Genomic DNA, 21,952 nt, shown 5'->3' with positions numbered 1-21,952 from the left:
AGCTTTTAGTCTGCATGGAAATAAACTGTTATCTACTACAGATAGTAGCAAAAGTTTCCCACCTGCACATTTGCTGCCTGTTTTTTTCTTGTTCTGGTTTCTTAGCCTGTTATGTGGTAATTGATTACCTCCACTAGGGAAATAAAACAGCTCTTTCCTGGCAAGTACAGGAGAATTGCAGGGATAATTAATTAATGTTTTAGTATGTAAATAAAAGATATTCCTTTACAGCTGGATTTTTTCATAGCATTATATAATTATACAAAGACTTAATCTCTGGTTCAGGATATCTCACAACCACAAATCATGGAAGAGCATCACTGTTCCTTGCCCTCTCCGTACACTCTTTCCTTAGACACCCACATTTAAAACCTTTGGAGACAGAATTCAAGGCTAGAAGAAAACATTTCTTTGTGTAAGAGAGCACAGCTTCAGAAGGACATTTTTACACTATTTACTTTTTTTTCTCCAAATGTCTGTTCCTGTTAGGTTGCTCATCCATTAGGTGTTGTAGTGGGTTTCTGTGGCTAGGTTTTGGTAGCGGGGGTGTGGGGGGGGCTACAGGGGTGGTTTCTGTTAGAAGCTGCTAGAAACTTCCCGTCTGGTGGAACCAACGCCTGCCAGCTCCAGGACGAGCCTCCTGCCGCTGGCCAAGGCCGAGCCAATCAGGAGTGATAGTAACGCCTCTGTGATAACATATTTAAGAATAGAAGATTGTTGCATAGAGAAGAATTCAAGTCAGGAAAGAGCAGAGTGAGAACACGTGAACAACAATGCAGACACCAAGGCCAGTGCAGAAGGAGGGGCAGGAGGTGCTCCAGGAACCAGAGCTGAGGCCCCTGGAGCCCATGGTGAAGACCGTGCTGGAGCAGGTGGATATCCAAAGGAGGCTGTGACCCCATGGGAGGCCCAAGATGGAGACAGGTCTTGCTGGGGACCTGCAGCCTGTGGAAAGGGAAGCCCCTGCTGGAGCAGGTTTATCCCAGGTAGGACTTGTGGCCCCTGTGGGGGACCCACATCAGTACAGCTCATTCATGAAGCACTGCACCCCATGGAGGAGTGACCCACGGAACAACAGTTTGGGAAGAACCGTTTCCTGAGGGATGGATTCATACTGGAGAGGCCTGTGAAGGACTGTCTCCTGTGGGAGGGACCCCATGAGAGAAGGGGAAGGACTCCTCTCCCTTAGCAGGGGCTGAAACAACAACTGACTGTAACCCCCATTCCCTGTCCCCCTGCACTGTTGCGGGGGAGAAGGCAGAGTTTGGAAGGAAGGAGGGGTGGGGAAAAGGTGCTTTTAAGATAATTTTACTTCTCACTCTTTTCCTCTGATCCTGTTTGTAATAAATTCGATTAATATCCCCACTTCGAGTCTGTTTTGCCCATGATGGTGATCAGTGGGTCATCTCTCCCAGCTCTTACCTCAACTCATGAATCCTTCGCTGTTTTTTTCTCTCCTCTGTCCAGTTGCAGAGGGGAGTGAGAGAGTGGTTGTAGTGAGTACCTGGCGTCCAGCCAGGGTCAGCCCAGTACAGGTGTAAAACATGAAAGTGGGTTCAGAGTTAGAGGAAAGGTTACTGTACTGAACTGCAAGCTTGATCCCACCAGATCATACACAGCCAAATTCTTGATTCTAGTAATGGCTGAATTCAGCTCTAGGAAAAATGACAGCACAGATATTGTGACAAAAAAACCCAGTCCTAAGATCTCATTATGAAATAAGAAATGAAGGAACCTGAAACAGCATATGTGGGAAGGAAAACTGGGCACTGTCCTGATCTTGAGATTTTTTTTTTAATGTTTAATTACCTCTTCCACATAAAATTTTCAGGCATTTATAATAACAATCCACCAAGAAACAAAGATGATTGTTATTCAGTGTTTTCAACTTGGCAAGCTGGTGTCTGACAGGAGATAAAGACATATCCAGTTCCTTCAGTGGGTCACCTTTTCCATCACCTGCCACTCTCACTTCACCTACCGGCTTGGAGTCTGCATTTTTCTGCAAGTACCAGTTCCTGCAATTTCTAACATTTCACATCAGCAAGTCTTTGCCTAACACTTAGTACAAAAAAAAAGAAAAGCTGAAGGACTGCAAAAATATTCCTCCAATTTTAAGAGAAAGAATGCTTTTTGTCTTTGATAAAAAATTTTTATAACCTTTCTATTAAAACAACAAAAAAAGGCTAAATAAATAACAAAACCCTGAAAAACAAAACTGCAGACTTGTGTCTCAGAATCAGTTACCACTGGTTCTTATCCAGGCTTTGAAGGATGGTTTTCCAACAGTCCCATGCCTCAGAAAGTCTTTCTTCTGTGTTTATTACAGGTACCTAATAAAAGGAGAGTTTGTGATGGTACCTTTCCCTAGGACAAAATTATTTTCTCCTCTGCACATTTATTTTAGAAAAGTTGTAGGAACTTAGTATCTTTTAAAATTCTATTCCTCCATGAAATTTAGCTAAAACAGTGAGTTCAAAAGTTTCCAGGATGGTTGTTCAAATGGACAGGTGCACACAAGTCTACAGACACACAGGCAGTAGTTTTGGCTCAGTTCTCTAAGAAATACAGACAGAAAAGAAATCCATGCTCAAAGATAGGCTGAGATAGGCTAAATTGGGCTGAGAGTATCAAATGGTCAGGCCATCAGAGAAGAGGTGATACAAGGTTTACCTAACCCAGTTCTACTGCCGGCAGAAGCAACAACCAGGAAACAAGCAGGTGGGAGGAGACAAGGAACAAAAGGAAAGAAAAGGAAAGAAAAGGAAAAAAAAGGAAAGAAAAGGAAAGAAAAGGAAAGAAAAGAAAAGAAAAGAAAAGAAAAGAAAAGAAAAGAAAAGAAAAGAAAAGAAAAGAAAAGAAAAGAAAAGAAAAGAAAAGAAAAGAAAAGAAAAAGGCTTTGCTAGCTGATCTTGTTGATTGATGTGATTAATTGCCACCCACATAGGTAGGTGTTGCTACTGTTTATTTAGCATTCTGCCAGAAACAAATGTTTGGGACTCCTGATTGCTTCATAGACTTTGTCTACCTGGAAGTCAAAACCAGTTGTATCTTATGCATCATCACTGACTAAACAAAACATCAGGAGCATAAGATAAACAGTCCTAAACAGCTGGATGGTAGGGGCACTGCAAGCTCTCCCCACCTGCCAGGGAGCCATAAGCAGTAGGATCCAGCCAGTTTGCCTACAGAGCTCCTTCTCTGCCACTGTGCCTCCTTCCCCAGAAAGATGCTAGTATAGCACCAAGAGACTCATGTATACTATGTATACTCTTGGAACCTTGTGAGCTTGAACATTTGAAAGCATCTGCTTCATGTGCAGTTGTGGTTGGCAAAGACAAAGCAAGGAGAGAGGGCAAAGTGGAAAAAATTATGTATCAAGACTGTTTTACTGAGGAAGGAAACTGAAATTCACATAGAACATATAGGTATTGCAAAAGATGCTTGGAGCAGGACCCACTTTAATTTTGGTTTTTTGCTTCTGTGCTTACACATCCTGCCTGGACTGAGTTTGATAGAAACTGTTGCATTTACAAAGAATAGGTGAAATGGAAGACTGTAAAATATTCTAAATTAGAATAAACACATGCATTTTCATTCCACAAATGGAGATTTTGAAAAATCTTTTCCAACTTTAGTCATGTCTGAGAAGTATATTTTGAATACATCTGTGGAAGTGTTCTAAGGTCAAATTACTGTTCTCTTTTAACCACTGGCATATGTGAAGCTAAGTTACCATTCCTCTGTCAATTAGAGCAGTTAGCATTTCAAGTATGAGTAATCTTTCTAGCAATCTGATTTATTCTCACCGGTTTCCACATATTAAACATAGCAACGGTATGCATCAAGGAAACAATAATAGCTAGAGCCATGTCAAACATTCTTCTAAGGTTTCATTTTCAGTCTAGCAAAGAACATTTTTTCATGATGTCAGGACTTCGCAACTTCTCATCAACTCTGTGAACACCTCCTTTAGTAACATGCACAGCTCCATGTCTCTTCTCAAGAAGCAATACTCACTTAAATACTCATCTAGTGCAAAAGAAAATTCCAGACTACAGGAAAACATACTTTCAGTCAATAGTCAATGCCCTAAGAGAGAGGAGACATGGGAGAAAAAAAAAAGGCAAGTTGATCAGCAGATCTGGTAAGAAAAGCCATGGAGGGAGCTTGGAGTACTTTGTGTAATGCGGCTTCAGTGCTTTATCATGCCCAGGGAACATACTGAGTGTGGCTTTCCCAGCTGAAAATGGATGTCTATTGTTTTCACTTTTGGTAAGAAGCCAATTAGTTGCCAAACAGGGTCATCACAAAATTGTTAGTGTGCATGGTAAAGCAAAAAAATACTTTACTTACATGTTCACTTTGTCAGAAACAAACTATAATGCAAGAAATTCCAGCAAGGATGGAAGGGTTATATCCTTGTTCACAGGGCAATCAAGATGCAAACCTTCCTGTTAAGCTAGGCTTGAGCTGATGATGAAAATGGGTGAGGATTTACAGAACGCTGGTGTGTAACACCTAGAATAGGCGTTACACAGAATGTTTTAAATACTACAGGACAACTCCTGTTACATAATTACACCACCTCCTGATATGGGTTCCGGTATATACAGTCAGATGCTGAGATTTTTCTTTTTGCTGTCAGTGACATTTGCAGAGGACATGACAAGAACTGCATTGTCACAGATGAGTGAAGCCAAAGTTGCATAGTACTACAAAGGATAAATCTGCACTAGCTCTGAGCAGCAACAACAGATTTGAGATATATCACATGCCTGTTTCCACCTATTAGGATTGCAGCATTCTTTCAGTATGTAATTAGCACTGCCTACCTGTCTTAGCCAATATCCCTCTGCCTAATATGTGGCATTAAAACTAATCACCCAAGTATCACAAATACCACATTTCCAGTTCAGGGATACACACTGCCTAACCACCAAATCCTTCATTCTAGCCAAAATGACCGTCAGTAGAACAGTTTTCAGTAAGAACACTCGCAGCACCTCCAAGCCTAATGAGCAGTTGTTTGGGCAGGGTTTTCCAGGTTACCCTTGGAGTCCAGCTGAGCAACCTGAGGTGTGGCTATGTCCAGCTTGCCAAGACCTATCGTGCCTGGGGCTTCTGAGACTGGTCATTGCATGTGTACAGTACAGTGAAGGATGATGAACACCTGATGAGTGGCTGACCTTTTGTAATATTGCTTGAATCCTTAATCACTTGCTTTGCCTGGCCACAGCAAAGCTAACCATTAGTACCAGAGCCAATGGTCACTGAAGGCACAAGGAGCTCTGGGCTACCCATGTAAATAGATCTCCACAAGGTTAGCAAAGGCCAGTGAATATTGTGGTCTACTAGCTTGTTGTGGTTTAAACCCAGTAGGCAGCTCAGCCCCACACAGCCACAGTGGAATGGGGAAGAGGATCGGAAGCATAAAAGTGCAAAAACTCATCGGTCGAGATAAAGACAGTTTACTCTAGGTTAAGCAAAAGCTGTGTCCACAAGTAAAGCAAAATAAGGAATTAATTCACTGCTTCTCATCAGCCATCTCCAGGAGAGCAGGGCTCTGTCACACATAACAGTTACTTGAGAAAGCAAATGCCATAGCTCAAAATGTCCTCCCCACCTTCTTCGTTTCCTGCAGCTTTTATTGTTGGGCATGGTGCCATATGGCACTGGGATATCCCTCTGGTCAGTTGGGGTCAGTGGTCAATGGTACCAGCTGTGTCTTCTCCTGGCTTCTTGTGTACCCTCAGCATGCCCACTGGTGGGGCAGTATGCAAAGCAGAAAAGGCCTTGATGCTGTGCAAGCACTGCTCAGCAATAACTTAAACATTCTTATGTTATCAACACTTTTCATCACAAATCCAAAACAGAATACCATGCAAGCTACTATGAAAAAAATTAACTCTCTCCCAGAAAAAAACAGTACATAGCTGCAGAATAAAGTTTAGGAAGACCATATATTTTGCTCATTATGAATAGATAAACCCACAGCTACATCAAACCTAGATGTGACTCTTCCACTCTAGTGTTATATATATTCCACCAAGGATAAGCACCTCTTACATCTATAGCATCAACTTTCGCTCCTAGACAAGCTTTCATTTCCTAATGAAACTATGATGAGACCATCATGTCCGCACAAGGCTACACTGCCCTACTAAACCCTTGGTAGGCACAAACTCCTCCCTGTTCACTGAGCTGGTGTGCCTATTGATCTGGCAGCATGTCCTGGTTGAGACAAATCTGCTTTAGATTTTGTACTCAGTCATAATCCCTGAGAACTAATGATCCAGGCCTTTCCACCAAAGCAACGTCAAATCCCTGTGAATGCTGATGGAACGAAGAACTAGCACAGTAAGGGTTTGTTCTTACTTCATGTACTGTACATGAAATTAGAATGAGGGATACTCTGCCTCTTGGCCAGGTTTAGCTGAAGATACCCAAACTAACTGGCCTTTTCCTCTCATACATCTCTTTCATGTTTACCACAAGCATATGTTACGCATACATTTGTGTTCTCTTTACAGTGGTAGGTACCATGTCTAATGCTCCATTCCCACCATGTGCACAGCTGAATTTGTATATTACAAAAGGCATGTCATCCAAGTTTATTTTCAGTTACTTAAGAGGATGTTTCTCCCTGAGGCACAGTTTCTGTTTAGCTTGTTGAGATACCACAAATCCAAACCCTCGGAAAAAAAAATGATGTAGTTGAAGTGCATACAGCCAATGCCGTGAAAGACTGCCCCTGGGAGGGAGCAGATGCATTGCAATTTTAAAAATTAAAACTCCCACAAACAGTTTGCCAGATCCTTTGATGATGAAAGCAAATTTCATTAAAGTGACAGCAGTCGATTTCCTGAAACTGCACCAATGTCTTCCTGTAAAACAAGGCCAATAAATAAGTATATATTTAAAGGCAAACAGAATCGACACATTGATACAGCATTAAGAAAGGCATCATAAGCCTCCGTCTCCCCTTCCACAAACATTCTTGTGTCAAGGCTTCCTTCCTGCAGCAGGCTCACCTTCACTAATATCCTCTTGCCTTTGCTTTTCTCCCAACAGCAGGCCAGAGGAAGGGACAGTCTCCTCTAGTGTGGTGGGTTACTTGCTCTCATGTACAAAAATAGCAACTTGTTCAACTGACACAAAGGAAAGAAAACATCCTTGCATCCTGTCCTGCTGCCAGCTTTCAAAAGGTAATTAAACATCCCCCTCTTTCAAAGAGCAGAGTTCTCCAGGATAGTGGTGTTTGAGCTCTGATGTTGTCAAACAACAGGGGGTTGCTTAAGCTTTGACTGACCTTTCCAAAGACCTACAAGCAATTTAATGGGAGCCCTCCTCAGTGGTGACAGAAACGTTCCATTATCTGCTTCCTACTTTCTTGATTGCTTGGGGTAATAGGGAACTTTAATTCTCATGGTCATGAGGGCAAAGCCAAACCACTTCAGGCAGATTCACATTTATCTGTATTTTCAGCACAAAGAAAAGCTTTTCTGTATAAAACTTAGTGACAACTTGATAATATAAATTTTATTTCCCCCCATTCTGTTCTATTCACCTGTCATTTCTTTCTTATGCTCAACAAATTGTAATACCTAAGTGCTATACTGATCCAATCGCACTCCCATGGGGAAATCATGATCTCCATGTATCCCAAGATCCTCTGTCCATCTCAGGGTGGAATTGGCTCTGAAACACTTGCCTGGCAGCCAAGCTCTCTTGGTATCCAGCACCCCATGTATCAATTGCACATACTTCTTTCCTCTCCTATACAAGAGATGCTGAAGAGATGGGGGAAGAGGGGAGTTGGGTATGCTGATGGTATGCTGGGTAAGAACTCCTTACATGAGGAAAACTTCCTTCTTTGTTTGCAATCCGCTAGAAACATAAAAAAAAGAAAAAAAAACACTAGGGAGCAGAATTCAGCTCAAAATTCATTCTACAATTTGAGTGTTTGTTTTTCTTTTCTTTCCGTTTTTCCCTCAAACTGAGAAAATGGGAGTTCAAAAACAAATTCTGTGGGCTGCAAAGCAGTAAACAACCCACTCATTCCAGGGGAGATCTGCTCAATTAAGAATCATTAAGTCTAGTGCTGTTTCATAATTTTATTGTTTGCTGAAAAGTCCCTGGAAGACAGCCTCCCAGAGAATCAAACCCTTGCAGCCAACATGAGATGAAGAAGTTATACCTGTGCTGTTCCTGGACTCACTCTGGCAGGACTCTAATCTCTAAAGTGGAAACAAGGCCACTGCCATGCCTTCTAACATTCAGCCATTTGCTTTGCCTCAAATAAAAGGGGAGAAGAGCAACAGACTGCTTTTCAGCTGGAGACAACCCTATAACAGGCTAGCTAAGGGGCCAGTCCAAGCAAAGCTCTGGCTTCTGCATTTTGTTTTTGCCTCAGTGAGATCATTGTATGCACTGCCTTTCCTTCCTTCTAGTTTCCCTCTGCTTAGACCATGTAAAATAACTACTGGCAGGAAACCTGTCTCTCAGTTTTCTTCCCCTCTCCCCCATGCAACAATGTTCTGGAGCAATCCAGGAATCTCAAAAAAGAATAAAAATCCCTCCTTCCACAGCATGATCACTACACAAGCCTCCTCTTCGCTCCTGTTGCGAGGTGCGAGAGAAGCCATGGGAATACCAAAGCTTCTGGGGCAGGGTACAATCATACTAAGTGACATAATCTGTCCAAGTCATTTCAGGACATGTGTGGCATGGTGAGGATTACCGAATTTTTTGTCTCAGCCCAGGTAATAAAGGAAGAAGTTTAAGGCAGCAGCTGCCTACATCAGAGCCTGGGAAAGCCAAGCTTGCTGTTGCGGAAGGAAGATGATGTGCAGAACTACCGTCACTCAGGGGTGATGGAGGAAAGAGCAGCCTTCCTGAAATAGTTGTTACTTTCCCCAAATTTCTCAGCACGCTAAAGAACGAGTGGCAGGCAGCCTGGATTTTCTTCAGGGTACTTCCCCAGCTTAGTGGCAGGAGTAGACAGGCATTAGCTCTTTTACCTTGGGCCAGCAAGTTTAATTCTGCCAGACCCACCAAAAAGATGCCTGAACTGTCCAAGCTCAAACACAGGTCAGGGTCATCCCTTGGGAGCTTCAAGAAAATCATAGCAACCATAATGGCTACAACAAATTAAAATAATGCGTCAAAGAGTTGCCGGCATTTCTGGAAAGTACCTTTGGATAATGCTTCTAGCAAAACACATCCTCACCAAAACATGCAAGTTCTTTAGTCATACAGGGAGAAGGGATGTTGGGACAGGTTTTTCATTTGTTTGTTTGTTTGGTTTTTTACATCAGTTGCTGTAAATTTAGAAAGGAAAATAGTGTGATAGTCTAAAAATTACTAAATACATATTTTTATTACCTGTTCAAAGTACATGGTCAAGTAGAGGGCTGCTTCACAAGTTACCTGAGTGCATCCAAATGTAACACCAACTCTGAAAGTGATTTATGAAAGCATCAATGATATATTGACATGGCCCCAAACTGGGTAGTCGTCACTGCTCACATCACTCTGGGGTAACCTCACCAAGCATGATAGAGTAACTTCCTACCAGCACCAGGAGAAACAAAGAGCCAATCCCACTCCCTGGAAACCTGTATTTACTTTTTATGACAACTGCAGAGGATTTATTTATTTTCTATTCCTCTTGAAGAAAGAAGGGTCACCTGGCTTTTAATTATGCCTCATGGACGACTCCTTTTCATTCGTGATTGTGGGTGGTGCTACCCTAGCTGCCACAAAATAACACAGCTAAAGCCATCCCAAATTACATGACCTCCTCTGGACCAGAGTATGAAGTTCTGGATCATGCACTTACTTGCCTGCTTCCTTCTTCCCTCTGTGCTTGTATCCTAGATCCCACCACAGGGAAAGAACATACAAGGCCAGAAGGGAGAGTTTTTGAGTCCAGTCAAGAAGACAAAAATTTTTTGTTGTGTTCTTTTACTCTAATTATCATGGGCAAACAACAAGATGGAAGCCAGCATGAATCTCTTGCACCACCCTAAATCATTTTAATCTGAAATGAGAACTCAAATAACATTTTGAGTTACTGTACAATGACAAGCCTCATTATGTTATGAGTACAAGCCTCATAACAAAAGTATCTAGATCCCATTTCTTAGATGCTTCTTCAAAAAATTTGGCTTGTGGTTCCATGAAGATGGAGTCAACATAAAACATACAGAAAATGTGAGATACAAATTCCACAAACACATATGAAATCAATTGAATTGAGCTCATTCATTTAGCACGATTTGGCACAGGTAAAAAGTAAAACCCAAATAAAGAAATAAACTCTTCTTGCATGCACATCTCACAGAAATTATCCATACATCATTTTGGTTAATCAATATCCTTAATATCATTCAGACAGTAGCTCCAAACAGTTAATTTCTCTGTCATCCGGTATTTACCATTTTCATGCATTGGCTTAGTCTATGGTAATCCTTCCTTTTAGCTCTGAAATCTCTGCTTACCTGCTCATCTTGATTTGTTATTGTGTGATTTCTTTTTTAATTTATAATTGTATGAAGTAATTCATTAAAGAAAGGCAGAAGCTGGCAGTCAGACCGTTGTTTTTTTTGTTTGTGGGCTTTTTTGTGTTGTCTTCTTTTTTGGGGGCTGGAGAGGAGAATAGGAAAAAAGGAACTAGCTATGAGAAACATCAGACTCTTAACCCTTCTCACCCATTATATGAAACTGTATTTTGCACATCCAACTGTTTTTGACTAAGATTGTTACTGTTTATGAGACTGGCTCTATCACTATTGCCTTTGATGCCTAAAAGAAAATTCAGGGAGAAAAAACTCTGAGACAATTTAGTTTTGAAGGTGAGATAAGGAAAGGGTTTTAATTTGTGCCTAGGCATAAGATTACAAGATGCGTGGGCAAGTCCCTCTGTACTCATGTTACAATTTATAATACTGCTTGTCCAATCCGAGGTTTTATCCTCCCTTTGTCTTTCGCTCTGGATCACCCTCAGTCATGCCCCTTGGGAATTGGGGCTGGGGTCTCTGAGACCCTCTCTTCATCAATCTTCATCTTCTTCAGAGTACAAGGGGTACATGGTCACCTAGTTTCTGACTGTGATCTGCGGTTTAGGCCAAGATACAGGCATTCTCCAAACAGAACGGGCCTATCTTAGTGTGAGACTAAACATGTTCTAATGGAATCCAGGGGTAGAATTGATACAGGGAGCATAGAATGGGGTAAAAGGGTTGGAGAACGTGTTTAGCTTCTGTGTTAAGGGTAAAGGAATGAAATGCTGCTGCTTCTAAATCTACTCCTGCTGTATAACTACTTATAAAACTTATAAAAATTAGAAAAATCAAAAAACCAGATGGACCTTAAGGCATCACCTTGAACATGTATCAGTCTACAACGCATGATAAATTAGCTTAATATATTCTTGAAAGCTAGACCTACTTTTCTCTACCCTGACCTATTTTTAATAGCTGTAGCAGGAGGAGTTCAAAGAAAAGTTGCTCTGCCTGAAGCTTCACCTTCCCAACATGATTGCATCACCAACAGCCACAAGAACTCAACAGTCAAAGTAGCGAACTCTCATATGAGCTGTGAAATATATTCTCACACTCGAGTTCATAAGCAACAACATTAGCGGGCCAGACTTTGTAGATGGGGTGAAGTGATAAACAAACCCCTCCTTTCCCTGTTGAGAACAAGAAAGTCAGATTCTTCACCACAGTTACTAACGGCAAAAACTCTCTTGCTTACAGGAGAGATAGTGGTAGGACAAGAGACGGGGAAGAAAAGCCTTCACTTAAATGAATCTGAACTCTAAGCTGAGTTTTTCAGTTAAACATATCTCACCATTACAGCCAAAATCTCTCTCTCATCTATAATTTGCCATTATGGACGTCCTATTGTTGGAAGTCAAAATCTGGAGCTGGTAAGGTACAGGAACTTTATCCTACAATGAGAGCACTCTATCTTGTTCAGATGGGAAAGGCAAGATCGTGGCAAGTACATGAGAGGAAAAGGCATGTACAATCAGCACAGCCAAGCAAAGGTATAACTGAGGTTTCAAAGCAGAAACCAGAGGAGATGTCACAGACCAACTTTTCAGTCCATGCAAGTCAGCCAAGCTACAGCAAAATAAGGTGAGCATCTGCATCAGATCACACTTGATGTGTGCACAATCTGACACACCACCACCCAGATTTGACTCTGAAATAACTAGTTAATATTGTTATTGTAATTAATTGCTCCTGAGTTGCCACATCTTGTGCATTTTAATTTAATCGGGTGAACAATGCCTTCACTCTTAAAACATGGAGTTCTCTACCCTCCAGTAAATCTACTCAAAGCATAGCAATTAAGACTCCAAGCTCCAGAAAGACAGATTCAAAGGATCTTTCAAGTGTCCTGAGTGAAAGCCACAGGCAAAATTCTCTTCAGGGACAAACAGCTGAGATTCCATTAAAGTCCACACCACAAGTCAATTAAAGCAGAACCATGGTGATAAGCACACAGGTAGCAACTGGGACACCTCTAAATGTAAAAGTATGCTGCAAATATTGTTGATTATAAAAAGCACGTTGCTGTAACAAGATCCCAGGTAGCGATATCTTTTTTGGGTCAAGTGGGAGAGTCAATTTTGTCTTGTCAAGTGAGCTCTATTTGTAAAATTTCTCCTGAGGTCCTTGCTTCCTTCCAAAGGCTCAGCAATTTTTAATATATTCTCTTCCTTGAAGATGTATTTTTTGTGAAAGTGATGAGAGTGTACAGCATCACTCCTACCTTCTCCAAGATTGCTTTTGGTGTTATTTTGATGCCTCAGGAGTCTCATTTCAGATTTATAATAACCCACTTACACATGAACAACTCATAGTTGTCACTGAGTGATGTTTCATATCTCCAGGCTTCCCATACCAAAAAAGCTTGAGGCTTATTCTCTGTTTATGTTTCTCTGATGTGGGGCAGTGGTGCTTTCCTCTACACTGCTTAAAACTTTCCTTCCTAATAAATTGACTTTGGCAGGTCCTTGCAGTGATTTGAGAGGAGTGCTGGCTGGATCAAAGCCTACTGTACATACAAGTCCTGTCACCCCAGGAACCCCCTTGTGCAATAGATACCACAGTGATGCTGCGGTATCAAGAGGGGCTACTTGCAAGCACAAGCATGCCTTCAGCTCTCCTCAACACAACCAGAGGAAAGGAGCACCCAGCAGTGATGGTGAGTCTCCAGGACCTCTCACATGGTCCCCATTCATGCTCTCAGAGAATGAGATCCTCATTTGGATAACCAGGATGAGCTTAAAATCCCCGGGTGGAGGTCTGTAATCAGCCCTGTTTTTTGTAGGGAGCTAGGAGAGTTATCTTGCCACTAACTAGTATTTGGACTGATATTAAACTAGAATATATCTGTCATTGCAGAGAATTCATCCTGCTCTTTGATATATGTAATTTATCTAATGCTGCACCTCTGGTTTCAAATTGCCTGAATGATAACTAGGAACTTGGATGGTACAAGACACTACAGTGAAAAATTTTTACTCACACAACCTTGGATCTGGAAAAGCAACAAAGAAACTTCACAGATTTTAAGCAGAAATGTGGATGATAACAATTCATCTTTTTGCTTCTCAACCAGGATTTGATTTTCCTCTTATTTTGTTTAACTTTGGTTTGCCCAAGACCTAAGAGATTTTGTTCATATATGTACAGATGTTATGTTTAAAAATCCTTCCAGATTACTACATTTGACCTCCAGTATCTCATAAGTCATTATATTTCATACTATTATAAAATTAAAAGTTTACTTTTAACTAACTCATGTTTTCTAGAAGGGTTTCTGATTTAGACTTGAAGAAATCAAGAATTGACCAGTGTACCCTCAGTTTGTTCCAGGGTTCAGTCCACCACTTCAAATCAAAATCTTCTCTTGTTTGTATCTTAAAAGTACCTGCATACAACTTTCAGACACTAGCAGCTGTTAGGCTATTGATTCTTCCAGATCAATAAGCAATTCAATAAGCAACTTCTTGTTCTTTTGAAGGCATTTATCCACTGCTTTTATCACTTTCTACTCACTTAGTAAGATGTTACCAGAAGTTCTTCTGTTTCTTCTCTCATTTACACAGAAAATTATTGAATAACTTGAAATCATGTCATTAAATACGGCATGAAAGCAGGTATAACTCAGTTATAGAGTGTTTGACTGGTAAAAGGTTTGAAAGGATGTTGTGTGCTACTCAGACTGATTTATTCAGGTTAATTTTCATCTTCACCACCACAGATGTTCGTTGAAAGAACGTTTTGTGTTTTGAAGTAAACTGCTATGGAGAAGTCTCACATACCAGCTATTGCTTAACAAGTGCCAGCCTTGCCAACACTCCCAAATAACCTGAAAAATCAGAAAGGTTTTGGCATACTCTTGCCACAAAAGAGATGTCTCCTGCCTGCTCACTCAAGGGATAAAATGGACCTCACAGGACACATTCTGCAGCGAAAGCGAGCAGGGGAAAGGCAACTCTTCTGGCTGTCAGCAGCACCCACTAAAAGAACGATATTGGATCAAACTGAAGAAGTGAGAAACACCAACCACAGGGCTCAAAGTTGATGGAACTTTCTTCTCCCATCATCTTGCGGTTACAGGTGACCCCAGGGACCCAAATGCAGAGAAGTGCTTGAGTAGGCAGGTGCACGGGGTGCAGAAAACACTGGTTTTTGGAGAGGCAGAAAGAAATAAACCAACTTCCCCCAAAGACAAATGAAGTTCAGGATGGTAGTGGGGTAGAGGGGAGAAAAGCCACCTTTGAAATTTTGATTTTCTATTGGATTTTCATTTTCTACAGGGCTATATTGTCAAGACAAATCTCCTACCTCTAGCAGTTCCAAATCCCTCTGGCAATAAGAAAAACAAGGACTACCCACTTGGTCCTTCCTAAAAGGAAAGCGTATGCATGCACAAGCACAGAAATGAGAATCTCTTGTCTTTCTATCCTGAGCTGTTGAATTGGAAAATATAATCACTACAACTCCCTGGACACAGCAGAGCTTCTAGCACCACTTCTTTGCTCACGTCCTCGTTCCCATCTTCTCAGTTCTTGTTTTGGACCTGCAGCAATTAAATAAAATACATTTGCAAGGGAGTCCTGTGCTGATGGGAAGGGGTGCACATAGCTGCTCACCTGATCACCTCCTTCATATCCCTCTGATAACTCCTAGTCCACTGATACACCTCAGAACAGCAAGTGAGCTAAACTCTGCTCTCAGCCAGAACAGTCCACCTTACCAGGTTTGATGAAACTCTTCAGGTATAACTGCTCATTGAAGCCCTTCATATAAAGAAAAATACAGGTGTTTACAAGCTCATTTCATATTCTTTTCATAATAGCGAAGAGTTCAGTGATTTACCACTCCTGCTCTCCTATCTTTCTATCTGACCCTGCTGTCCAAGTAACATCATATAAATTGCAGATCTTACAGAGACTTAAGCAACCCACCTTCCACTCCTTCAAGATCTCTAAACAACCTTCTGATGCACTGAGTGGAGGGAACATACCAGAGTGGGGTTTGTTCACATGCCCAGCTCCCCCAGCAAAATGCTTTGGCTCTTTCAAGCAACTAGTATGTTAATAAATACACCCTTATTTTGCCTCATAGATGAACACTTGGGTTTTTGTGCTCGGGTAGAAACAAGGGCAGCAGCTCTTGTTGTGATCACAAGAGCTTGATGTGCTTGTGGCCTATTTGTCACCATGCTCTTGCTGAGATACTGACATGCGCTAGCAGTGACACTGGGAAACAACTTGTTTCCAAGTATCCCAGTGTACACTGAAGTGAGACCCTGAACAGGTATGAAGAAGAGCTTATTCCAGAAATCAACACTCCTTTGCTAAAAACAACAAAAACAACAACGCCTCTGCTTACAGACATATCCCAAGGTACTCACTCCTAATTCATGTGCTATCGGAGACCTATTCTACCAGTTACTTCACCTTCCAAATCTGCCCCGCTGCTCTCTTCCACCCTGGCAAAACTGAGCAAGCAACCCTAGAGCTAACAATAAACTCTGACCTCTTTTACTCCATCCACTTAATACGTAAAAGACTTTGCATTCTTGTAAGGCTGTCTGGGGAATTATTGGGTTTTGTTTGCATCTATCAGGGGTAGCCTATACATTAGCTCAAAAAGCCATATATATGCAAACACATACATATATACATATACAAGTATGCACAGATTTTTAGCTCCCTCTCCCTCTATATATATATGTAATAAACTAGGCTATGTGTATATGCATGTATATGTAGGCAAATCTCATACAGGAAGTTTCCAGCTGGCCGCAGAGTGTGTAGCGGGGGACAACCTAACAGACCCTTGCCACACCTGCTTTTTGTAGAAGGGGGCTGTTTATTTAAGGAGGTACTTTGCAGATAATTGTATCTTTGGGAGACACAACTACACACACTGCTTTGAGCAGCCTAAACTGCAAAAGAGAAGGATATTAGGGGGGCAGAGAAAAGACCTGTTCTAAAAAAACCCCAGCATTATCGGCTTCACAGGTATACTTTCAAAGCACAGCTTTTCAAAGGAGCTGGTGGGGGGGAATAAAGAAAAATCTGTGTATGCAACTTCTGTGTAAACTTCCTTTAAGACCCGAGAGTTTACAGATGTTGGAGGACACAGGAAAGCACCTGCCCACCAGCACTCTCTCACCTGATTAGAGACTTTGTTACCCTTTGGTCATCATAAAGCAGATGCTTCTTCACTGCCAGAGATCAGATACAGCCATTTGACCCAACCCGATGAACTACACAAGCATCCAAAAGTTAACAAAAGGAGAGTTCATCACTCCAAGGAAAAGCTGCCATGTGACTTCAGATTCCTATCTGATTTGTACCTCAGTAGAACATCTATCACCTTTCAAAGAACCATTTGTAAAAGAAAGATCACCATCGTTTCTTCCTACCCGAGTTAGACAAACATATTGTAAATCTCTTCATTGAAGAGCAGCAATTAAGGAAAAGGTTTCTCAGGTGATCCCTCAGAAAATAGAAACAAGCTTTTTTTCTGGAGTCTTTTTATTTCACCAAATCTTTATATAAAGTCTTAAAAATCTCATTGAGTAAGTTTAGGTTTTGGATTTGTAGCTGTGCTCTTGGCATGTTAATGTGCTCACAGCAAATCACTTTGTAGAAGTTAACAAATAACATTAGCCCCTTCAGCGGACAAGAAAACCAAGGCACAGAAAACCTAGAGGTGTATTGAGAATGCAAGAGGTTTCAACACCCCATAGTGTGAATGTTTAATGTATTCAATATATTTTATATTATTTCAAAGTTTTTCAATTATAAGTATCACGAAGAACCTTTGCATAAAAATCTGCGAAGCCACTGTTACTCTTTTAAAGACATGTCATTTGAATAGTGCTTCTCTTTTCAGTAGTTTCCGTCAGAGATCAGGCATTTATTCATAATGGGAACATTCAACATGCTAAAAAAATGCTCTAACAGTTTATGGAAAACATAAAAAAGAAAAAGGAAGAAAAGAACACAAGCACTCTTGTCTTGCCTTAGGGCTCTTTGTTTATCCAACCTGAATTTAACCATCCCATGTCACAATCAGCCCAGCCTATCTCTCTAAAGACAATACTATTCAGCATTAACGCCAGCCAACCTGATTGCAATCACTAACCTGGATTCAGCCCCAGTTTATGGAAATGGCAAACTGAATTTTACCAGCAGCAGAATGAGCTAACGCAAACAGTGTCGTGAAGCCCTGCCCTTTGTCAACACTTCACTCCTGTCTCCAGTCCTGTGTAATGGATTTGTTATACGTGTTCCCACATAACGTCTAACTGTGCTAAACAAATTATCACTTCATTGCATCATACCAGCACTAAAAAAGCAGAAAAAAAAGAACTGCAGCTTAACTGTTAGAATGGAAGATAGAGACATTAGACACCAGGTATTATACAGGATTTGTACAGGAATCAAGACTGGAAGATTTTTGACAGCAGAGAAAGTTAGAGATGATTGTGGCCAACAAACAGAAGGGGTTTGAACAAAAACAGCCAGGCAACTTTGAAGGTAGTGCTTGTAGTAAATAATATAGGATGCATTCTGTGTGCAGGTAACGCTGCAGCTTTTATAATTATTGATGTTCATTTGAACATTTGTGTACTTGCTTTCTTTACATATTTGTACTAGCCCATTGTCCCAGGAAAATTAGATTAAGAGAGCAGTTCTGCCATGAATACAAAGAAGTTGGTAATCTCTGTTAATGCAATGCTGCTGAAAGAATAAGCTGATTCACAGATAGAACTGCAATGAATAAAGAAAAAGGAAACATTGAGTATATGATGATATTTATAATTCCAGCCAAAGATCATTGAAGGCTTTCTGTCAAACCTTAACAAAACCCCAGAATTTTTCCCCCTTAAAACTTTTCTGTATTTAAAAAGCTTAAGAAACTGTACTTAAAAGAGAAGACTTGGAGCGTTATTACAGAAAAAATTTCCTCTTTTTTTGCGTCCCTTGTTGGAAAGTGGTATTGGAAAGATTTAGAAATATGTAAGAAAAATGGAAAATTGTCTTTTCCTTCCCTCAAATTCTTTTGAGGCAGTTACTAAAGAAAAAAACAAAAACAAAAAACAAACAACAAAAATGCAAACAAAGAGAGAAGAAAAAGTAATACATTCCCAAATCCTTCCTTCAACAGAAAAAAGTGCCTTTTTTCATATTGATTTTTTTCCTATCAGAAATAAAGTTTGACACTGTTACTTGGAGATACTTGTTTTTTCCTTTTTTTTTTTTTTTTAAGAAAAAATGTTCCCTCATGCCTAACCACTCTCCTAACAATTCGTTTTGGTGGCCTCAGTTTGCACACATTCCCTCCTCCTCACTCTTAAGAGAGCAGAGAGATTGCTGCATCCTTGACATCTTGAGGTGATGTATATGAGGAGGAGGAGAGAAGATAAGGCCATTCACAGTAGCAGCCTGGAAATCCTGCTTAAATCTCTCTTCTCATCAACTCTTGCTTGTTGAGCTCCAGTCTGCTCAACTAACTAACTTCTCCGATGGAGCAAATGCTGGCCTGATTCTACAACTGGATCTCCATCAGACTGCAAGCTCACCCTCACAGATGATGTGTCCTACACAATTTAGGGCCACTGGTGCTGCTTTTCCCAGCTTTTTTTTTGTACGTCAGTACTACCTTTCTATAAAAGCAGCAGCATTCACTGAAGAGTATAGTGTTGCTCACCAGGAGGAAGAGACCTGGAAACCAGCCCAGAATTATTTGGCAATTGGTCCCTCTATGGAAGTTCTGGAGCTTTCAGTTGATGTGCAGAGCACTGCTACATACTTTCTACTTCCTTTTATTTCCTTTTATTTGACTAGAGTTCTGGTTCAAAGGCATTAGAAATCTGACCTAATTCTGCCCATATCGACCCTCACAGTACTCATAGTAACACCTATTTCCTAAGCCTGGAGTGACCAACCAGGAAGAGCAGAAAGAAGTGTCTCTGCAACAGCTAGGAATGGCCCTAAGATTTCACAAGAAAATTCAACCTGCATCCTGCTGGAGAACTGGAAGGAAGTAATATGGTGCCTTTTAAACTGGCATGCCTCCAAAGGGTAATAACTGAGCTTTACTCTTTCAGTTATTCCCATTAAAAAAATAAAATTATCAGAAATGTTTATCCAACAGTGAATAAAATGCTCAAATCAGATAGGCTTTATCTGATAGTAAGGTAATGACTGACTACCAAATCACATGGCAGCAAAACATTTTTTATGGATGTGGTAATGTGTCTTTACCTGAAAACCTCCGATTAAACAACAGGGAGGTGGGGGCACCTCAGATAAGAACAGCGAAGTCACGTAACACAGCAATAACGGCAACACAAAGCAAGTCTCTTGGGGGGAAAAAAATGTTGGGCAACTGCCTACAAACAGTTGTGCCTCAGCTCTGCCAAAGGGTCCTACTGCCTTTCGATGGCTTGTCCCCTAACTCCATTCACCTGGACAGTAAAATATGAGCAGGCATTTCTGTATTTTAATTCTGTGACTTGAATTGCAAGCAATGACAGCTTCTGCAAGACTTCTACTATTTACATAAAATTCATAAATAACAAGTTTATTTGTTGCCTTATGTAACTAGTATTGTATAATTTATCTAGAAGTTTCAGTTTAGCTCATAGAAAAAGGAAAAAATCAACAAATCTACATTCTCAGGAGACATTATTTAAAAGGTGTTAGACAATTAGACAGCAGTAAGGTTTATAAGAAGCAATTTACTTTCTCTAAATTCCATATACACTAAGTTGCTGGCAATCCTATTGTATCATAACTGCTTTAATGCTTTGTGGAAGTAGAAGTTTCATTGCTAACCATTAATCTTCAAACAGTTTTAGAAGTTCATAAGAGTAATTCTGGAAAGTGACAGTATCAGAGAGCACAAGGATGAAATAGACCCCAAAAGGTCATCTAAGCAGAATCAGTAGTGCCTAAACCACTCCTGTCAGATGTTTGTTTAACCTGTTCATTGGAAACTGAGGTAGTGAAGGGACAAACACACAGCAAATCACTAACAGAGACCAAAGACTTCAAGCTAAGAAATACTCCAAAACATACTTTCTTCGCATGGATAAATTTTTCTGTTAACCACACTGAAAGGGATATCAAGCACTGGAACTGGCTGCCCAGGGAAGTGGTGGAGTCAGCATCCCTGGAGGCATTTAAAAGACGTGTGGATGTAGCACTTGGAGACGTGGTTTAGTGACAGACTTGGCAGTACTGGTGTTATGGAACTGGGTTAATAGTTGGACTTGATGATCATAAGGGTATTTTCCAACCTAAACTATACTATGATTAAGTAAATCGCTAATACTCCTTCTGAAGATAAGCCAAATATGCCTGCAGCTGTCACTTGCCTAAAGGTAATGGTGTATGGAGATAAAGCATTTGTATTCAACACCAGGTGTTGGTTATATGGCATCCACACAGAGGAGGCTGCTCTTTAACAGTGGTTTCCAGTGGGATACATTAGTATTGGATGAACAAATACCAACTCAACAGCTGGCTAAAGGTTGTCTTGTCCAGTGCACCTAGACTCTTGATTTAGCCCCACCATACCTGTGCCAGACTGTTTCCATATTCTTGGGAGATACCAAAGGGTTTTTCAGGAAGCCCACTCTGCCCTAACTACTGAGCACTTTCCATGCTACCTGAGCCTGTGTCCCTGAGGAAGGGCAGGGAAGGACTAGATGCATATCTCCCACTGGGGGGGGGCACAGAGCCAGTAATAGCCCTACAGCCTGCAAGTCTGCAAAATGGGGCTCCAGTCTGTGCAGATGCAGGGGCTGATGTAGCTTCCCTGAGACCTTCTGATTCAGGGCATGTCTTGAGAAGGCCATTGTAACAGAGTCTTGTCATATGGATCTGACTTTCCAATTGTCAGATCGTTTCTACCCAATTAATAATAAACCTCAATGTTATGGTGATCATCTTCACTATCGGCCTCATAATCCACCTCAGGTTCACCACGGTGAAGACAACAAATTGTCCAAATAATCAATCCTAAGAAAAGCTGGATATCATTACAGTTACACATTGCACATATATCCATTCCACTGCAATATGCAATTCATGTTACATAAATGCATTAGCAGTATTACATTTATATACGAGCAAAGAAAACGAAGAATGACCCTAGCAAAGAAAATATGAATCAGTTTGCTCTATCAAGCAAGTAACTTCAAAACAAATTTTAGCACCCTACAGATGCCTTTTAGTCAACAAAGAATTGCTCATTGGAACACAAATAATTGACATTTGAGTCAGAAATTTCACTGAGATGAACATTTTATGAACATTTTGATATTGATATTTAAAGAGGCTGAAGACATTTCTGTAATTTTAATAAGAAAAAAAAAAAGAACACTTGGAATTTGA

The 21,952-nt window shown here is 40.7% G+C and overlaps 1 long non-coding RNA gene across 1 annotated transcript in view; it reads right to left on the bottom strand.

Annotated features, from left to right (window-relative positions):
* The window catches only part of LOC113991524, a 75,009-nt gene extending 64,425 nt beyond the window's left edge, over nucleotides 1-10,584 (bottom strand). The window contains exon 1 of the long non-coding RNA XR_005565526.1: nucleotides 10,506-10,584. This is a non-coding gene — a long non-coding RNA (uncharacterized LOC113991524). The remainder of the gene's footprint in view (nucleotides 1-10,505) is intronic.
* Nucleotides 10,585-21,952: the final 11,368 nt, after the last annotated feature.

The sequence above is a fragment of the Pipra filicauda genome, unplaced genomic scaffold (assembly GCF_003945595.2).
Source record: "Pipra filicauda isolate LSUMZ 115617 unplaced genomic scaffold, ASM394559v2 scaffold48_size3843733_pilon, whole genome shotgun sequence".
Classification (NCBI taxonomy): Eukaryota; Metazoa; Chordata; class Aves; order Passeriformes; family Pipridae; genus Pipra; species Pipra filicauda.
This window is presented reverse-complemented; position numbering and strand designations above follow the sequence as displayed.